Source organism: Mus pahari, chromosome 12 (genome assembly GCF_900095145.1).
Source record: "Mus pahari chromosome 12, PAHARI_EIJ_v1.1, whole genome shotgun sequence".
In the NCBI taxonomy this organism is placed as follows: Eukaryota; Metazoa; Chordata; class Mammalia; order Rodentia; family Muridae; genus Mus; species Mus pahari.
Genome location: NC_034601.1, coordinates 52,926,179 through 52,937,365, shown reverse-complemented (window position 1 = coordinate 52,937,365; position 11,187 = coordinate 52,926,179).

Sequence of the window (11,187 nt, the reverse complement as noted above, 5' to 3'; positions counted from 1 at the left end):
CTGGACACATTTAGTGGAAATATAAAATTTCCATATTTATCTGTATTTAAATATCTATTAAATGATAACAGATGTAAACAGATGATTAAATTTATTAATCATATATATTTATTTTTATAATACAACAAAAAGGAGTTTAGAAAAATAAGAAATAGAATACTATGCTCCATCATAAGACTCTGTCAGTAGCAACTGTATGCCTTGATGAAATCAATTCTATAATAGTATTTAACAGTTTGGGGATTTACATTCAGTGATGGCAAGATTTTTTTTTAAAATGTTAATTATTTTCTTTCAAAATTCTGGTGATGCAATTCTACTTCTAATTAATTTGTATTCCTATCTCATGTCTTTTCTGACATGAGATACTTACTAGATACTTACTAGAACATTTTCTTTTTATTCTCTCATCCCAATATCCTCTTCCAAATTTTATAAAATTATGTTTATAATTTACCAAGCTATGAGTATGATAATATTAAGTATGACTGCGAACTTTATCAAAGAAAGAATAAGGAAGAAAAATGTATATAGTTAAACAGAAATATTAAAATATAACAAGCTCTATTTCTTTGCTGCCTCGTGGCCATGCACCCTATGACCCACGAGGAAGTAAGGTCCAAGAATAATAATAATGGCTAAAATAACAAACTCATTTGGAAATAAAAATTCTGAGATTTCCTGGTGCCCATGTACAATAACTAAATTTATTTGACACATACAAGAATACAATAATTACCCCAAAGTAAACTAATGACTTTCATAATTACAGTTAGGAATAATCTCTTATAACTAAAATGTGCATACACATTATGTGCTTGTCTTTAAGAAATCCTAATAGATTCCGAGTGAATTTTTGGAATTTTGAAAATCATACCATGTAAATTTTTTATCTGCTTGATGATCAACTTCTGGTCTATAGCCAAAATTTTAAAACAAATGTACAATCAAAAAGAAAGATGGGGTATTTAAGTCATTCAACTAAAAAATACCTGAAATGACGACAGTGTAACAGGAAGGAAGCATTGCATAGCTGCCTTCTAACTGCTGAAAAATGAGTCGTGCATGCTACAATCACAGATTTATTACATTGGGTATCACTCCTTAAAATCTACCCAGCTACAAACTGAATAAGGCAGTCACAACTCTAAAGCTCAAAGCCAGTAATAGAAAAGAAAGCCAAATTTAATCTGCGAAAAGTTTTTATAAAGCTCTCTATAGCAGGGATAGTGAAGACGAAATTGCATATCACCCAGCCTGTGTCCTAAATGTCTACTTTGATATCTTTCTCTATTAAATTTACATTCTGTGAGAAAGTCAGTTAAACTCCCTATTTTTTTTTTTAACCAGGATTGTCTTTTTTCCCTCTTCCTTTATTACATTTTTAGCCTCTCTGTTTTCTGTTTTAATTCCCCATCCTATCTCTTTCTGTCTCAGGTTCTATCAGTACATTCATTATATCAACATAGGGAAGCACAGCAAGTGCAAGTTGGGTCTAGTAAATTTCCGTGGGAGGGGCTTGATGGCAGGGCAGGTTGCAAACCATAAAGCTTTAGTAGGTTGGGTCTTAGCATGCAAATGGGAGCTTCAAGTCAGAGTGTGGGCTCTAACTCTGCTTAACAGAAATTAAGCACAAAGGAAAGAAATTTCAAGATGCAAAATAACTATTTTCTGCAGCTTCGGTTAGCTCAGGAAACCTAATATTAAGAAGAAATTAGTATTTTAAGAATCAAATGCTAACTTATAGGAAATGTGTGTATTTATCCAGAAAGAGTTTCAAAGCTGACATATCACTTCTTATGTTAGGGTCACCTTAGCTTTCACAACTTGAATGCCCTGCATATTTTGATCCTTTTCTTTGAGAGACTCCAAACCATATAGGGTCTAGCTGGGTACAACTGGGGACATTCTTTTGTCTTTCAGGCAATGAGGTCATACTTTTTCCTTTTTATAATCAACGTTTGCAACATCCTTTATCATTTTTATAATGTTCAAGAAAGGATACATTTTATTTGCTATAGTTGAACAAATAGTTGAACAAAACAACATGCCTCTCATACATGCAAGTATTTTTTTTTTCATAAAAATGAATTTAAGTACACTGTCACTGGCTTCCACTGATCCTCAAGTTTAGATTTTAGGGATTGGAGACTCCTCGAAGTTTGCTATGGTTCCTCTGCCACAGAGGATTAGATCTCACTGTAGAATAAGAATAAACACACAGGAACTAGCCACCTGTGAACTGCATTTTCAATCCCTTTCAGAAAGAGGTATTTTGACTCTTGTTTGGGAGAAGGAATCATGCTTTTAAGTTCTCTAAGATACTCTCATAATCAGTTCATACATGAACTCATTTCTCACATAGCCTTTAAAAATATTTTTCTTTCCAATCAAGCCTGAAATTTTAATCTCTAAGCCTAACTGATTTTTCTAGCAAATGTAACAATATGTACTTCAAAGCTTGCATAAAATCGTTTCAAATTTCAAAGGAAGTGATTACCCATGACTAGATCAAACAGAGCCACAGGGGAGAAAAACCTTAGACTACACAAAATTAAACATCCCATCTTCCTCTTAATGTTCTCTTAAAACATAATGAATTAGTCAGTGTTTTAAAGATTTATTAGAAAAACAGTAGGGTTTTGTTATAAGGAGATGTGGCATGATACATGTTTTTTTGGGAATAAAATTGAAAGGTTTAGGATACAGGTCATCTGGGTGTATTTAACTAACCTTTTATACTGAGTAGTAGTTAGATTCAAATTATCATTAGGTCAAATTGTTTTGAGCATCCTCACAACTTGGTTTGAGTTATATACAAGTCTTTAGTTCTTTGCTCTTGAAGCAAGGGATTTTTTTGGTTGGCAGATTTCTCTTTTGAAATCAAGGAATATATTTAAATGTCTAGCTTTTGAAGTTATTGCATTTTAAAATGAAGCAAGTAAGTTAAGAGAACTAGAATTTAGAAGGGAGTAAAAAGACATCTAAATAAACTTCAGTTTTTCAAAAAGAATCTGACAACTTCAAAGATTGTGCATGTCAATTGTGTCAAATCCCTTCTCCTTAATTATATTTAACATTTTTAGTGTTTAAAATCATGACATATGATGTGAAAAAGCAGCCAAGTCCTAAAAACAAATCATAAATGTCAAGGATTCACCTGAAATGCCCTGCTGCTTCTGTGGTGTCCTGAAATCTTTATGTTGAGTTATTTGTAGAAGTGGCTGTTTGTGTTCTGGGCGGAACTTGATATCACATATTTTTCATTTGGATATATCTTTATTCAGTCTTTAAAGATGGAACACTAAGTTCTATGGCCTCAATTTAACATGGGTTGTAGCATTGACTTCTTACTATTCTTTTTTTTAATTAGATATTTTATTTACATTTCAAATGTTATCCCCTTTCCTGGTTTCCCCTCTGAAACACATCCTCCCCCTATCCCCACTCTCCCCCTGCTCATCAACCCACCCACTACTGCTTCCTGGCCCTGGCATTCCCCTACACTGGGGCATAGAGCCTTCACAGGACCAAGGGCCTCTCCTCCCATTTATGACCGACTAGGCCATCCTCTGCTACATATGCAGCTGGAGCCATGAGTCCCACCAACAACAATATGAACTTACTATTAATTCTATTGCCGCACATTGGCTCCTTATAATCCTTATCCCAGGATAGCCTTGTCAAAGCCACATGACATTTTAACTGGACATGCTTCATCTGCTGTCATATATTTGTTTTCCTTTACTCAATCTGCTTAACATAAGGTCTTCAGAAACTCTAAGAAATAAAACCAGTAGCCACACACTAGCTAAGGAACGTGTACCTGAATGAGCTATAGTCCCATCAAAGAGGCTGACTGTTCTAGTATCATTGATATGATAAATATCATTGCTATATACATTCAAAGTATCATTAAGACAATGCTGAATATTATAGACAATAAATGAAAAATGAGGCTTTAATTTTTTCTGCACTATATGGAAAGTGTTTAATATACATAAATGTTTTTCATTGGAGTTTTTAATATGTTCTCTCTTCTTGTGCTATATATATACATATATATGTGTATATATATCTTTTAAAAACATTATATTAATATATTGATACTATGCAAAACTCTCATTTACTTTTGATAACATAGAGCTTCCATTCAATTTTAGGTGTTTCTTTTTAACAGTCCTTTAAGAGTAAGTAAAAAGTAGGATAAAATTTGAAATGGTAGCATTTGGGGCAGAGGAGTACAAAATTAGAACCATGGTAACATAAATGAATATGAGGAACATGATTTTAAAGATCACTGAATGTATTTCATTTCTGATATCATATTAGTCATTTTGCTAAAAATGACTTCTAGATTGTGACATTGAAAACATGTATATAGAATGTAAATGCCTTTGAGAGATTTTTTTTTTCAATGAGTTTAGTTTTCATCTTGTGTGCAAGGAAAATATCAACCATTTAAATTTTGTTTTGCTAGGGTAATTTTTTTATTATTATTATGTATACAGCATTCTGCCTGCGTATATGCCTGCAGGTCTGAAGAGGGCACAAGATCTCATTATAGATGGTTATGAGCCACCATGTGCATGCTGAGAATGGAACTCAGGACCTCTGGAAGAGCAGCCAGTACTCTTTAAGCGATGTGCCATCTCTCCAGCCCCAAAGGGTAGTTTTCAACTAGCAATGCTTGATAAATTTTAGTTATGCTTGTTGTAATGATGTCAAATTTAAAAGATTACAAGCATAATATTAACCATAACATTAATAACAAGTGTTACAGATCAAAAGGTAATAAAACTTATGTTAAAGTGGTTACTTCATTTAAAAAGAAAACAACTAGAAAAGAAGCAACTAACATTATTGTCATGTTCTTACTGGTAATTTTGAAACTAAAATGCATTTTGAGGATGTGAATATATAATGTAAATAATTTTACTCATTTTCATGAAAATATATATTGACATTAATTTAGGGGAAAAAAGCCTATGAAAACACCCAAATAAAACAACTATGTTTTAAAAATACATTATTAGGAATCTGAACATTCTTAAATTAATACTTTTGATTTCTAAGAAATGTAATGATTTTTAAAATAGTAATTCATTAAATATGACTCAAATTATTTTATACATAGTAATGAATTACCCAATTCATGGATTTTTTTCATTTCTGTCATTAAATTTAAATCAGTGTCTAAAAGATAGCGAAAAACCAGCATGAAAGGGTTTATAATCAACATACCTTTAAGATGTTATATGTATTTTACACAACATTAAATGTTTTAAAATACAGTATCTTCATATGCATTTTGTGTGACACTTTGGTTTTACATGACAGTTTTGAATGTAGAATGCTTAAATTCTTTCTTTCCCCAATTGCTTTAAGAGACACTGGAGTCTGAATTTAAAGGACATGTTTGTTTTGTTTGTCAATTTTCTGAAACAGAGTCTCACTAAATGGCCCAGGCTGGCCTCAATGCTGGTCTTCCTCTGTCCTCTTGCCTCTGCACTGAGGATAGAGAGTTGTGTACCTAGACTATAGTTACACATTTTATATTTCCATTCAATCACATGATGTTAGTATCCTTCAAATTCTCAAAAAGTTACAAACAAATGTCATTATAGTGGCTAAAATTTCCCCTTTGTTTTTCAAATGATTCTTCTTTTAACTCACACTAGCCAGATATCCTGTAAAATAAGCTAAAAAAAGAAAGTTGTCTTACTCTCCCAGTAAGAGAAACACAAAAAGAAAATCCACCATTCACTTAGTGAATCTAGGATAGTAATGTATACTTTTCTAATTATTTTTCACTCATATTTATTTGATGTTTAAATTTCACTGAACAGGATGTTGCAACAAAATCAAATAGCTATTTCATTTTTAGGACCTTTTTATTTTCTTCTAAGTTTTCAAAATCCTCTGAAAAAAATTAAAAATTCCATTTCTCTATTTTACATTAACCACTGCATTAAATAGGGGTATCTATAATTTAATGTAAATGCTTAGAATTCCATGATTTGGCCAAAATTTTTATCCTATTTATACTATAGAATATTTAAAATAACAAAATAAAAGAAATCATGTTGGTTTACTGGCCCCAAACTGTAAAATTCCTCCATTTTAAAATAAGTATATATGCTTATATATTTACTGATTTATATTAAATGTGTTTATTATAAATACAGACATACAGCAAAGCACTAAGGGTTGGTAAAGCCAAAACAGACATGTTTATATTTCATGAAATTGACATTATAAAAGTAAAGATACATAATAGCCGTGTGTTATACTGAGAATCATGTTTTATATATAATATATGTTACAGTTACAAGTGACTGTGACTTCACAATAAGTGGTTTAAAAATATCTGTACAGATATATTAAACTGTGATATGAAAAACATGAAAGAAATGAGAATAAAGTTCCAAACAGAGAGAGCAGTTAAGAGTTGGGAATTTGGAGGGTGTGAGGATATGAAGGGAAGGATACATTGTAATGAGGAACAAGTATCAGGGGCGTGAACATAGCCGCAGGGATTCATTAGAATGTGGTAGCTCTTGTTAGAGTAGACATGCTGAAGATGGAGACAAGTGCACGAGTTTGGGATGACTAAAAACTAGGTTTACTGATGGACTGGAAATAAGGGATGAAGAAGACAGAAAAACCAAAACTAGATTTGCATTTGGGGAACCAGCAATTGATTCAATGGCAGTGAAGTAGGAGCTTTGGAGTGGAAAAGTCAAATTTGGTTTGGCTGCACGATGCCACAAATAACTAGTAGATACTCAAATGGTCCTCTTATGTAAGCATAGGCAGGCTGAGGAGATAGGTCAGTAGATTGCTTTACTCGCAAGCTTGATGACATGAATTTAAGCCATCCAAAACCCGTTTCAAAAACAAACAAACAAACAAACACACAAACAAACTGGCACCATGACACTCTCATAGTTCCATAGTTGGTAGGTGCAGACAAGAAGATCCCTGAGGTTTGGGGGTCAGCCAGTTTAACCTCATTGGTAAGTTCCAGGTCAGTGAAAGATCCTGACTCAGCATAATGCTGCATGGTAACTGAAGAAGGACAGTCAAATTTCTTGTCTGGCCTCTTCATGCACAGACAGGCGCGCGCACACACACACACACACACACACACACACACACACACACACACACTTATAAGCTGTTGCATTTGAGACTGAAGCCCATTAGTCTATGTATCCGTGTTTACATTCTGAAGACCAAGAATAGTGCTGTATAATAGAAAAGTAGGACCAGGATTGAGCTCAGATTCTAGTGTTTAGGGATTAGGTAGAGATCAGGAAGCTAATAAACTGAGTTAAGGGGCAGAAAAGAGAAGTGCAGCCGATTTGTTGCTGGAGAGATGGCTTAGCAGGGTATGTATGCTACTCTTGCAAAGGACCTGAACTTGGTTCTAGCACTCACATACAGGAGCTCACAACCGTTACGTATCACTGCAGCTCTAAGGGATCTGGTACTCTCTTCTGGCCTCCTGGGACATCCCCAAACATGTGCCCATGTACACAGGCACATGCATACAAAGTTAAAAACAATAGTAAATAACAACAACAAAAAAAAAAAAAAAAGGAAAGAAGTCAAGATCATAATCAAGTATTTATTGGTCATTGGATAATGGCACAATTGTCTCGAATGTTCTCTTTGAGGTCCTTACTGAGGGCAGTCTCTAGAATGCAGTGAAGTCAAAGCCTGCCTGGAATGGCTGAGAAGACAGAAGGAAATGGAATCAGAATCTGTGAACAAGTCTTCAGAAGTATTTGTTGTGACAGAAGCCGAGCAAAGCAGGACAGAGCAAAGGCGCTGTGGGGACAGGAGAATCCTGGGGTTTGTTTTTTGTTTTGTCTAGGTGAAGGATGTTAACAAGTATATTTACATACTAATGACAGTGATTTGGCTGGCAGGGATCCGATTATGCAGGAGAGAAGATAATCACAGAAAAAGGCTGGACAGCGAGAGTTCATTAGTATTCAAGCAAAGTAGAAAGGTTACTTTTAAAAGGAACAGGTACAGTACATAGAACTCCAGTCGCAAGGGAAGGGCCGCTGCAACAGGCAGCTTAATTGGTGGATCTGTGGTGGAGAAGGCAAAGATGTTGCCATGTGAGTAGTTTGATTAGAAAAGTTAATGTCAGGGCTGGGAAGGAAGTGTAGGTTGAAAGTGTAGTTGTACGCTGTTAAAGTAGGAAAGTGAATACACACACACACACACACACACACACACACATACACACATATGTAGTCAATATTGAGGAAAACAAAATACTTCAAAGGCATCTTCCTCCATAGTTTAAGATATGTTATTAGAAGACCCCACACTTTGTTTCCCAAGGACTCTAATGAGTCTTCTCTGCCCGAAGAGTAGACACTGAGGACTTCTCAAGGGTACAAGGGTATTTGTCCTGTTTTCTTACTTATGTTTGCTTGTTACAAAGTAAATGGCAGAAACATTTGGTATTTGTTCTATCAAAAGCTATGAAAATTAAAACTAGTTTGTTCTGAACGAGGTGCAGTGCTTATTTAACCTAACAATATTCTCAAATCCTATTTGGATGTGCTTAAGCTCCTATCTATATTTTAAAAAGCAAAAAAATAGGGGTGAAGATATTATCCTTTTAAGAGAAAACATTTTTGTTTTGTTTCCACTAAGAGAACACTGTAAAATATGTTGTCATTTAGAAGTAGATGGGTGATGCGAGGGTGTTTTGTTCACTGTCCCTCCTGACTTAAGGAAAAAGGATTAAAAACAAATGAACAGTGCTGGGTGCTTCATTTCTGGATACACTATATCTGATGTATAGGAATTTAAAGATGCATCTTTCTTCTTTGGGTTTTATGTGAAATTAGATTGTGACTAATGGGATAAGATTGTTCTCCATATTTTTGCTATTCTAGCACAACCTAAAATATAAATATGTAAGTATACATGTAAATTCCTATTTGCTTAAATATGTTAAATATTTAAACACTCAAATTTTAAATGGTAGACATTCTCAGTGCATTCAAAATATTAAGTACAAACATCTTTGTGGCATAATCCTAAAAAAACAGTACCAAATAGTGTAATCTGTATAATACCTAGATAACATGTCTAGACTTATTTAATCACCCTGAGATTATATTTGACTAATCAAAAACTGCAGCCACAATACTTTTTTCCCCATAAAGACTTACAAAGTCTTTCCTTGTTAAAGGACTCAAGGCTATCATTCTTCAATTATTTAGCTGGTATTATAGCCATCTATTTTGCAAGAGGGTTTGGATCTGTTTGTGACAATGAGGAGGGATAGCACCACATCATGTTTTCTGTTTGGAATCATATCACTATTTAGGACATACATGTTTCTTCCAAGGTTGCTTATACAGTCAATGTTTTCGTTTTAGTTGTGATTCCAATATTGTAGAGACACAAATGCAGCAAAATGGCACTAGTCGAACTGCAATTCCCCACAATCTACTTGACCATAGCAGTGAAGTTCTTCAGTTTCATTGGAAGGTGGTACTATTTTCATCTTATTAAACTACTATAATATTCCATGTAAATGTTCATGTGCTGGCATGCAAACAGGTAATAGTGTTATAGAATGCCCAGCTCCCAATAAGAGGGGTCATTTATGGTGAATTGAATTATATTTGTCATCTAGTTGCTGAAAGGATATGGTGTTTAGCAAAACAACCTGCTGAGCAACATAGTAAGATTTTTGTACAAAGTACAAATTGCTAATTATTGTATTTTATTTTTCTATGATTTCCTAAAAGGCATTATCAGGGTCTTACAGATGGAGAAAGCCTGTTTATTAAAATATCTATTACCAAATAAAAGTTACAGTTTTGGTGGTTGAGTTTGTGATGTTTTGTACTGTTATATGCAAGTATATTATTGTAATTTGCTTTTTAGTATGTATGTGTATGTGCTCTTTAGAACTTTAGTAATTATGAGTGTAAAACATAGTTGAAGTTTTTCCAAATAATTACAGACTTTGAGGTCTAGGCATAAATTCACAGAAATCACTATAATTAATGGATACATATTTTTGTAGTGATTTTATACTGGCAAATATTTAGTGAGATTTGGGTGAATGGAATTATGTATTACAGAGGTAGTTTATAAAGATACGTAATCAGCACACAGGCGACATCAACTGGTCTAACAAATCTTCAGGCCATCAATGTCCATTACAAAATTTACAGTATATTATAAATCAGGGATTTTCCAGATTCCTTATGTTGCTGACAAGAAAATACATCTGCACCATCTTGAGATGATTAGAAGTAACATATTTAATGTACCTCACTCTTTTATAATTGTCTGACTACAGCTACAAGCCACTCTGAAATGAACCTAAAACCCTTCTACATGTATCTTAAGTAGACTTGAGAAAAATCACATACTGTTTTAAAAGCTTGTTGTGCTCACAATAAAATCAAGAGAGTCAAATTAACTTTGTAAGTCAAGTGGAATTACGTCTTGCTTCTGGGTTTACTCAAGATAGGTTACAGCTGCCAACCATCAAAACAGCAGATGCAAACAACTGATGCAAACACTGTTTTAGGGTTCATTTTTTAACAACATTTTCTAGATTTCTAAATAGAATTTAGGAGTCATGTGAATTCTTTAATCTCCAATACAATAAAACAGCAGATCAACTACACTTAAAACAAATAAACAAAAAACAAAAGTGTTCACATTTTGTTGTTCAGAATCACCTAAGCTGGGGATGAAGAGATGGCTCAGTGTTTTACAGCACTTGTGGCTCGTGCAGAGGAGTCAGGTTGGAGTCACATCATCCACGTGGTGGCTCACAATCTTCCCTAATTCCATCCAGTCTCAGTAGACATAATACCCTCTTCTGATCTCTCTAAGCACCAAGTATTCATATGGTGCACATACATATAAACAGACAAAACAAACATAAGAAAGTCAATAAATTCAACAAAAATAATTTTTAAATGTCATCTAAGTTTACTATAAAGGTGGTTGCCTGGTCTGTTCTTATATTTTTAGTTTCCTCCCAATGCTTTGTATGAAAAAAAAAATCTGATAATCTCTGCCTAAAGGGAGAAAAAATATAAGACATAAGCTCTTTCCTATGTCTAGAGAGAAAATATTATATAAGCAAATAAGCATCCAAGTTTTGTCAAAGTGAGCCAAAGA